The 10,048-nt window shown below is 41.4% G+C and overlaps 1 long non-coding RNA gene across 1 annotated transcript; it reads right to left on the bottom strand.

Moving 5' to 3' along the window:
- Positions 1 to 5,330: 5,330 nt before the first annotated feature.
- LOC104249138 (uncharacterized) lies at positions 5,331 to 9,812 on the bottom strand. The gene is made up of 6 exons (XR_716644.2): positions 9,751 to 9,812; positions 8,496 to 8,562; positions 8,208 to 8,248; positions 6,143 to 6,285; positions 5,821 to 5,958; positions 5,331 to 5,402 (listed from the first exon to the last, which is right to left on the bottom strand). It is a non-coding gene; the product is annotated as an uncharacterized lncRNA (long non-coding RNA).
- Positions 9,813 to 10,048: the final 236 nt, after the last annotated feature.

The raw sequence follows: 10,048 nt of genomic DNA on the forward strand, positions 1-10,048 counted from the left end.
CCAAACGTAAGTATGTAGGATTTATCTTGTATAGTAATATTTTTGGTGAGCAAGCTATATTTTTTGTCATGTAGTGAGATAGAAATTGTCTAAGAAAATGGGGTGCGAGTGATTAAGAATGATGAAGTAGTAGAATATTTTTTTTAAATTCTATTCTTACTAAATTAAAGTTATAAAATAAAATACTAATTAGCTACTTCTAGTCTAAAAATTACAAAAGAATAATTCAAAATAGAATGTCATGGGCTGCTTTCCAGACATGCCCCATGACCCCTTGGTCGCGCCCCATGGCGGCCTAGCAAGCCTCACAATGCCTAGCGCCATGGTCGGCCCCGTGGTCTTGGCTGCGCCAAGTGACAAGCGCGCATGTGCCTCTGTCGCCCCACCGATGCCTCTCGCCAGCGCCCAAGGGCTGGCCAATGACAACAGCGCCGCGCGCCCTGACAATGCCGCGCGCGCAGATCCTGATGCCTCGCCAGCGCCCAGCTGCAGGCCCATTCCAACAGCGCCTCGCGCACAGACCCTGATGCCAAGCACCAGCGCCCAGCCTCAGGCCAGCACATCAAGTGTCGCGCGCGCCCACAGCAACGCGCGCGCAGACCCTGACCCGCAAGACAAAGATGCTGCCATCGGACTTAGTTTTACCTTGTAATAATCTAAGTCCTTTTCATTGTAATCATAGACTAGTTTTCATCATTTTCATTTCAGTGTGCTTCTACAGCTTTATTAGGACTAGTCTTGTAATGTTGGTTTATTTTTTTAAGCATTATTAAGGGGGACCAAACAATCAAACATTTCAATCAGCATTTTCTGGTGTCTCTCCCCTCGACACCGCATCATTGTAATCAGCATTTTCATTCATCAATAAAATCATCATCATCATTCAAAACCCAATTCTCTCTCAGCTTCCGCAATTTGCTCACGACATTGGTTTTCCCGCACGGCACTGACAATCTAGTCTAGCGTGCGGCGAGGACCTCATTGGCGGACAGCAACCGCACTGACATCGGTTGCTTAGCCTTATGTTGCCCTTCCACAGAACATCAGGAAGGCGTTGCGTAACAGTTGGTATCAGAGCCTAGGCTCGACATCGGACGAGGGAACACATTTGCCATCATCACCATTTCTGACCATGGTGAATCATGGGGAGCGTCTAGCATCCCTAGAAGAGACGGTTGACCGATTACGACCCATCGTGGATACGGTGCCTGATCAAAACAACAACCTAGTGCAAAGGTTGGACGACCTGGACCGCCGAATGCGGCAGGCCGAAAATGACATTGCAAACATCAGTCGTGACTCTGACGACGACCGACAAGCGGCAGCCATCGAAACTGCCAATATTCATGGCAAATTTGAGGACCTCCAACAGGAGCGTGCCGACGATTTAGCCCATCAGCAACAGGAGGCAGACAGACTAACTGCCATGCAGCAAACCATAAACGACTTGACAGACAAGCTCAATGTTGTCAATGCTGCCTTACAGAGCCTACTTCGAGAAGGCGACCATCACATCAGGGGTGCAGCAGACCTCACCCCCATTCCACAAAAGCTTAAGATACCGGAGCCAAAGCCATACGACGGATCCCGGGATGCTAAAGAAGTGGAAAACTTCATCTTCAACATCGAACAATACTTCGATGCCGTGGGCCATTTGGAGGAATCCAAAAAGGTAGCGACTGCTGCCATGTATCTTCAGGGCGATGCCAAACTTTGGTGGCGGGTCAAATACGAAGCCATCAAGGCCGGTGAAGATACTCTTCAGACATGGGACGAATTGAAGGTAGCCATATGCCTGCAATTCTTCCCCGAAAATGTGGAATACAATGCAAGGAGAAAGCTACGGGACCTCCGCCACACCAAATCAGTGAGGGAGTACGTGCGTGAATTCTCCGCACTCATGCTAAACATACGCGACATGGGGGACAAATACAAACTCTTCGCATTCATAGAATGTTTGAAACCTCATGCCCGTATGGAACTACAGCGACAACGGGTAGACACCCTGTCCAAGGCCATTCAAGCTGCAGAATGCCTTGGCGATTATCATTTGGGAACTCAGAACGACAGGCCCCAGCCGTCTGTCTGAGGGGGATTCAACGGGCACCATCCCAGCAATGGTGTCCCAAGCAAAAGTGGGGGAGATCGGAGTGCATCCAAAACTAAGACTCCTCCCTCCAACAGCAACAGTGTTGCATCCATCAACAACAATCAGGGGAGAAATCCTCCCTCAAAATGTCGTCATTGCGGCGGGGCACATTGGAACAATGAATGCCCAAACATCAAGGTCAATGATCATCAGACTGTCGAGGATGAGACAGATGCATCAGACACATCAGAAGACAACCAGGTAGGCGCCTTCAATGCAATTGTTGGCTCTATCCCACATGCCTTAGCGGGGACCAGTGCATGTCCTCCTAAGAAAACATCAGTCCCGATCACCAAGAAAGGGAAAGAAAAGATGGACGAGAGACCTCCTAAACAAGCGAGGACCCTAATGTTCGTCGAATTGAAAGTGAACGGCAAGCCCCTTCACGCCTTGATAGACACGGGTGCCACCCACAACTACTTGTCATCAACGCAAGTAGAGCGCCTAGGTCTTGTTGTGCAAAAGAGCAAAGGCCGCGTCAAGGCTATCAACTCACCACCTCAGACATTGGGTGGAACAGCTACAAATGTCCCAGTGAAACTTGGCCCATACAAAGGAAGCATCGACCTGCGCATCGCAATCATAGATGACTTCGACATCATAGTGGGTTTAGAGTTCATGAGGCAAACCAACACCATTCCGGTACCATTTGCCAACATGCTCCTGATGATGGGAGAAAACGGGGCCAAGCCCTGCACCATACCATGCTTTCCCATAAAGATGGCCGCTGAAAACATCTCGGCCATGCAGTTGGAGAAGGTAGTCAACAGACATGAACCTCAGGTTCAGGCTACCCTTCGCAGCAACAATCAGTCATCATGTCATCGGCCTCAAAAGACTGGTGACGCTCATCATCGTGTGAAGACTTGTCAGCCATGCCACAAGGACAAGTCGGATCACTCATCACAGCCGGGACCCTCGCAGCCATTACATGTCCCTCAGAGACCATGGGAAAGTGTTTCCCTCAGATTCATCACGGGATTGCCCCAAGTCGGCAATCTTGCATCCATCATGGTTGTCATAGATCAGTTCTCAGACTATGCAACTTTCATAGCAGCCCCGCAAAACATCTCAGCAGAAGATACAGCTCGACTCTTCTTCTCGCACATTGTCAAACATTGGGGCCTGCCCAAAAACATTGTTAGTAGGCGCGACTCACGCTTCACTAGCAACTTTTGGACCCATCTCTTCAGGTGCTTTGGGTCAACATTGAGTCACAACACAGACATCCATCCACCATCGGATGGCCAGACAGACCGGTTCGATGACATGCTGGAGGAATATCTCCGCAACTTCGCAACCGGATCACAGAAGCATTGGGTGAAGCTCCTGGATGCTGCTCAACTGTGTTTCAATTCTCAAAAGAGCCATCATACAAACAAGAGCCCTTTTGAAATTGTTACCGGACAGCAACCGCTTCTCCCGCAAACGGTGAATGCATCAACCATGCCGAAATCTCCTCGAGCTGCCAACTTCTCGAGCGAATGGGAGCGCAACATGGAGATAGTGCGGAGCTATCTCATCAGGGCCCAAGAGCGGGCAAAAAGGTTCACCGAACAAAAGCTTTGCTTTGCCCAACATCAACCAGGGGACAAAGTAATGCTATGCATCCCAAAGCGGTACTTGTTTGCAGAAAGGACCCATGACCCTCGCCTGCAACAAAAATACATCGGGCCCCTGTCCATTGAAAAACGCATTGGGGAGTCCACATACCAGGTAAAAACTCCATCCTGGTGGAAGATCCATCCAGTCTTCCATGTCAGCCGCATGAAATCATTGCTTCGCTACAACAGCAAGCTCAAACAACAGAGGGGCGCAGACCTCCCATCCAACAACCATCAGAAACATCATCATCATCATCATCATCATAAGGCTCCGAGGACGGCGCCAACTCAGGTGGGGGAGAATGTCATGGGCTGCTTTCCAGACATGCCCCATGACCCCTTGGCCGCGCCCCATGGCGGCCTAGCAAGCCTCACAATGCCTAGCGCCATGGTCGGCCCCGTGGTCTTGGCTGCGCCAAGTGACAAGCGCGCATGTGCCTCTGTCGCCCCACCGATGCCTCTCGCCAGCGCCCAAGGGCTGGCCAATGACAACAGCGCCGCGCGCCCTGACAATGCCGCGCGCGCAGATCCTGATGCCTCGCCAGCGCCCAGCTGCAGGCCCATTCCAACAGCGCCTCGCACACAGACCCTGATGCCAAGCACCAGCGCCCAGCCTCAGGCCAGCACATCAAGTGTCGCGCGCGCCCACAGCAACGCGCGCGCAGACCCTGACCCGCAAGACAAAGATGCTGCCATCGGACTTAGTTTTACCTTGTAATAATCTAAGTCCTTTTCATTGTAATCATAGACTAGTTTTCATCATTTTCATTTCAGTGTGCTTCTACAGCTTTATTAGGACTAGTCTTGTAATGTTGGTTTATTTTTTTAAGCATTATTAAGGGGGACCAAACAATCAAACATTTCAATCAGCATTTTCTGGTGTCTCTCCCCTCGACACCGCATCATTGTAATCAGCATTTTCATTCATCAATAAAATCATCATCATCATTCAAAACCCAATTCTCTCTCAGCTTCCGCAATTTGCTCACGACATTGGTTTTCCCGCACGGCACTGACAATCTAGTCTAGCGTGCGGCGAGGACCTCATTGGCGGACAGCAACCGCACTGACATCGGTTGCTTAGCCTTACGTTGCCCTTCCAAAGATCATCAGGAAGGCGTTGCGTAACAGTAAGTATGAACAAATTCAGACTGTGAAACTGCGAATGGCTCATTAAATCAGTTATAGTTTGTTTGATGGTATCTACTACTCGGATAACCGTAGTAATTCTAGAGCTAATACGTGCAACAAACCCCGACTTCTGGAAGGGATGCATTTATTAGATAAAAGGTCGACGCGGGCTTTGCCCGTTGCTGCGATGATTCATGATAACTCGACGGATCGCACGGCCATCGTGCCGGCGACGCGCCCAATATTGTGAACGTCAAAACTATTATTATCAACTTTTTTTTGGTTTTGAATTTGCAGAGAATAAAAATTTCATCAAATTAAATGAAGACAAAATCACAACATTACATCATATAAATCGTCAAATTGAACTAAAACAGAATAATCTAATCTAACAACATCAATTGTGGCTTCGGACATGTGTAGACCTTCATTTTCCTTAAGATCCACAAAACACTAATAAATGATATGGCTATCCAAATTTTCTTTCAATTCTTGTACTTGAGCTGCCTTGATGCTTCCTGCCCATAAATATTTAGAAAAAATAAAAGATAAGATATTTCAAATAATGTAGCAATCAACTTTGATTGTAAATTTTCATTGCAAAAGCATGCTTGACATTTCACAGTGTAAAACCATATTCATATCTCGAACTAAGAACCGCATTCGAACATCTCTTAAATTCTAAATACTCCAAAATTCATAGATTTGCATCCCATTCATACTTCACCAATAAATTATCTAGTAGTAAAGATCTTTGTCATTATTTTTTAAAAAAAAAAAAAGACATCAAATAAACGGGATCAAATTATCTATTCAGCTTTCCACAGCGAATGATCAAGCAACGGTACCCACAAATTTAAATATCTAGCCTTTATGGATATCTGAAGATTGCATATTATAGCTCAAAATTTCCCTTCAGAATGTCTTGTGTAATACCAGAATCATCACTTGAATTTCCCGATTTCTTGTCCGAAATAGCACATATTAGAGCACAACCACCATGGCTATACTTGGTGCGAATGAGCTTGATTGGGACATAAATATAGATCATCATAGGGGGGAAAACTTGTCAAGCTGCAAAACACTATAAATTAGCCCATTTAACAAGCTTTAACTAAAATTTTAGGAAAAAATAATAATAAAACAAGCGGCATCAGAGATGCACGAAAACGTCCAAAAAAGTTATTTTGCAAGTCTGCATAAGATAGAACAGAAGAAATTGACAGATCAGACCTTACTTGCAATTAAGAAATCTTACTTTTTCTTGCATTCATTAGTCCTTAGCTCTTGGCTCTGTTTTCTACACATTTCCATGACCTTCTCTTTCGCACAACATGACATAACAATTCTTATGCTCCCAACAATATCATTCAAAACTTAACTTGCTTCCTCAAAAATAATCTGTGAAAAATAAGATTAGCCAGTACCATTAACATCGAAATAATAATGATTTAACCATCTGCAATACTATTAGCAAGATTTCTATCTTGGCTAATCTATTTATTCAACTGGTGTTCGAGAGCAACTCACAGACTTGTTTATCCATATGTTTTAATTTTACCAGCAACTCAAACAAACTCGTGCATTTGATTGAACTCTTTCATGAATTTGATTTAATCATACCCATTTATTCAACTACTGGTATTATGGCAAGCATAATAAGTGCCAACCTCTAACTCACTTCAAAAGCAATAAGTAAACTTGCGCGCAAATTGTAGCATCTTGAACCAGTTAAGTAAATGAATTTCCTACTAAAGCATGCCCCACCAGTTAAGTAAATGCATTTCCTACTAAAGCATGCACTGGGGCTGCATCAACAGAGATCCTAGCAACACTCATTTCAGTGACCATTAATTCATCAAATCATCCCACCTTCACGTGTGGACCACCTCCTCAAAGCAGATAGATGTTATACTTCTTATTATCTTACAACAACCAACTATAACCAAAAGGCATGTTCTTGCTTTAGAGATATAGTTGCTCGTATTAAACTTCCATATCCATTATATAAAGACTAAACATACTTTTGGTGAGGATGTTTAGATATGAAAATAGCTCCATTTAGTATTCACTAATTGAAATAATGAACAAAAGCTTCAATTTTTTTGACAAGAAATACAAAAAGCAACTCTAAAATAATATGGTAAGTTAAACAATGTAGTAAATACCTAAATGCAAAAGCTTAAATTCAGACAAAAAAATTCACTTCATTCAAATTTGACGACATTGGTAACTAAAAGAATTGACTTGGTGGTCATTTTGCGTGTTAGTCTACCTTTTCTATATTTTGTATTGAATTTTATTATTATTTATAACTGATGATGTGTGTTGGTGCGAAATGGTTAATTTGCTATCGAATTTAAAATGAATAAGCAAAATATATATACATAATAGCCACGGAATCATATGTTAACACCAACACTCAAAAATTCTCTTTCAAATCATTATGTTGTCATATTTCATTAGTTACACATAAATTTGAGTTGTTGTGGTCACTTCCTAACTCCTATAGTCATTCTATGTCGTATGAACCTAATACTGAGCAAGTGAAGATGCACATTGGCAATACGTCTAGTATACCAACCCGGGAGTGTAGTTCAAGCCCTGTGCCATGCGAACTAAGCAATATATTTAAATTTCACGATTATAGAAGATTTCAATTGGTCACAAGGGTTCGCCAATATCTAGGTCATCAAAAAAAAATACATTTCCTATATCATCTAGTCTTGTTCATTTATTTTATTATACCGTTATGAGATCTTTCAATTGTAAAATTCTTCTTTTAACTTGGTTATTACACATTATAAGCATGTGTCCACATAACTTGAGACTTGAGTAAATGGAACCTAGAGCTAATTATATACTAACTCACCAATACGATTAGATTATTCACTTAATTTTGCCTCCCTATCATTACAAGCAGAACAAAAAAGCTTGAATTTTAGTTGCTTATGCTCTAGTGAAATGCATAGGAAGAGAGCGTTCCGCAGATAAATTTTATTTAAGTAGTTTGCCTCAAGTTCTGGACATATCTTCATTGATAGTTCTAGCAAAGATTGTTATACTTTATCAAGTTACTCTCCTAAAGGAGAGGAAAGGGAACTGGATATTATGCATCTCTGTTAGAGGAAAAGGAAAATTCAAATATATCAATAGCTAGATTTTGCTAATTTTATAATATCCAAGAATATATTCTATCCTCATATATAAACTCCAAATGCAAGGAGTTCATAGATAAAGTATTATATCCTAACCCTGAGTCTGAATATGAAAATTTACATATAACAACAGTCAAACATGTAATGACAAATGGGCAAACTTACTTGTCTTTGTACATCTTGGCCCATCTTTAGCCATAATATTCCTGCAAAAGAAAGAAAGAGTTCAAAGCTAAATTCTTTCTATAACACAATTCTGATTTCATAAAGTTTTGATAGCTAATGTGGACAGCTCTAATGTGAGCTTCAATCCACTTTAGAACCTTAGTCTGGTTCTAAGAATTTGCCCCATGGGAAAAAGATGTTAAAACATGAGGTATTAATTTATCATACTCTGCCATGTATGAACTTACATATTGACAGAACATAATTGAAAGTATTTTTCCCATTCACCTGGTACTTTCTCGTTGAAACAATTGGTCCCACCACGTGAAATATGATTTTTGAAATCCCTTGGAACCTTAAAGCAGATAGTTATGGAGCCATAATCAGACATTCAAAAATAATATTTTCACATATAAAATAATTCAGAAATAGAAAAAAAAGTGATCTGCGTATTAGGCTAGACCTGCGAAAGTGTTACAATCATAAAATAATGTGATAACACATGAATATTAAAAAATATGGAATATGCACCAAAACTGATATAGCAGATACACCAAAAGGAAATTGTAGAAGCAAACTCATAAAACCCAGAAAAAAAAGTCTGCCGATAGAAGCAAACCAAATACCCAAAAAATTCCAGCAAAAGCAAAGAGAGCAAAAATAATAGAAATGGACCCAAGATAGACAAGAAGAAAGCGATGAATCAGAGAAAACAACTAAGTTGCACTATTAGGAAAATGTAGTGTGTTGTCTTTGTTGAATTAAAAAACATGTGGAATCAGCATCCTTTAGAAGTAAATGGAAGAGACACATACTCTTTTTAGTGCAAAAGTGTATTGGTAACTGGGAAGTATGTAAAAAACTGAAGAAGCATTAGTTGAAGGTGAAGAAAGAAAGAGGTTGTTGTTGTCATCTAACATCACTTCTTCCTATATGCACCAGCACGCACACACACACACACACACACACACACACACACACATATATATATATATATATATATATAAATAATTAAAACATGTATTGCAAAATATACCGACTGAAAACAGTTTTGACCATATTTAATTGTTAGTTCTAAGGCTCCAATGTCATTCAGCCAATTGGTCAAACATATGGCATACAATTTCATGAAAATATATGAAAGTACGATATGAATTAGCCATCCTAAAATAATTAGGGCAAAGAAATCACAGCAACCCTTCATCAATTTCACACAACCATCAAAATAGTCCAAATAAGAAGAAAAACAAAAGATATCTATGAAAATCTCATCACCATATAAAGGAAATAGAACAGAGCCCAAAAACACAAAGAAGGAAATTGCAAAAACCAACACATATCAGCAAAATTCCATCACCAAGAAACTCCGCAGAATTCACATATATGATAAATCCCAAAACCAAAGAGCAAATGAGAAAATGTAGAAATCAAGTAAAAGCTAATGGCCAGAAGAAGACACTTAAAGAAAAGTTGGAATAGGGTAATAATCGAGCATAAAGACTTAAGACCAAAATCAAATTTCAACTCAAAAAGGGATCATCACCTGGTTTTTGCCCGTTCTCGGTGCTACGCTTTGATTGTGGTGAATTGTTGTTGTACTGATTTTTCTCCGTGCATGCCTAGAAAATTCCAGATTGGGATATTGAGTAGAAAGAGAGAGAAAAGGGAATTAAGATTAAGATGTTAAAGAAAAGAGATGCACACCTGGAGTCATATAACAATTACAAGTAGACTTATGGGTAGGCAAATAAAGCCACGTACATGTATGATACAACAAAAGTGATGCTAAATGACTAAAGTGCTCTCAAGCCTTTTGAAATAGACACTAAACAGACACGTCG

This window comes from Nicotiana sylvestris, chromosome 10, assembly GCF_000393655.2.
Source record: "Nicotiana sylvestris chromosome 10, ASM39365v2, whole genome shotgun sequence".
NCBI classification, from domain to species: domain Eukaryota; kingdom Viridiplantae; phylum Streptophyta; class Magnoliopsida; order Solanales; family Solanaceae; genus Nicotiana; species Nicotiana sylvestris.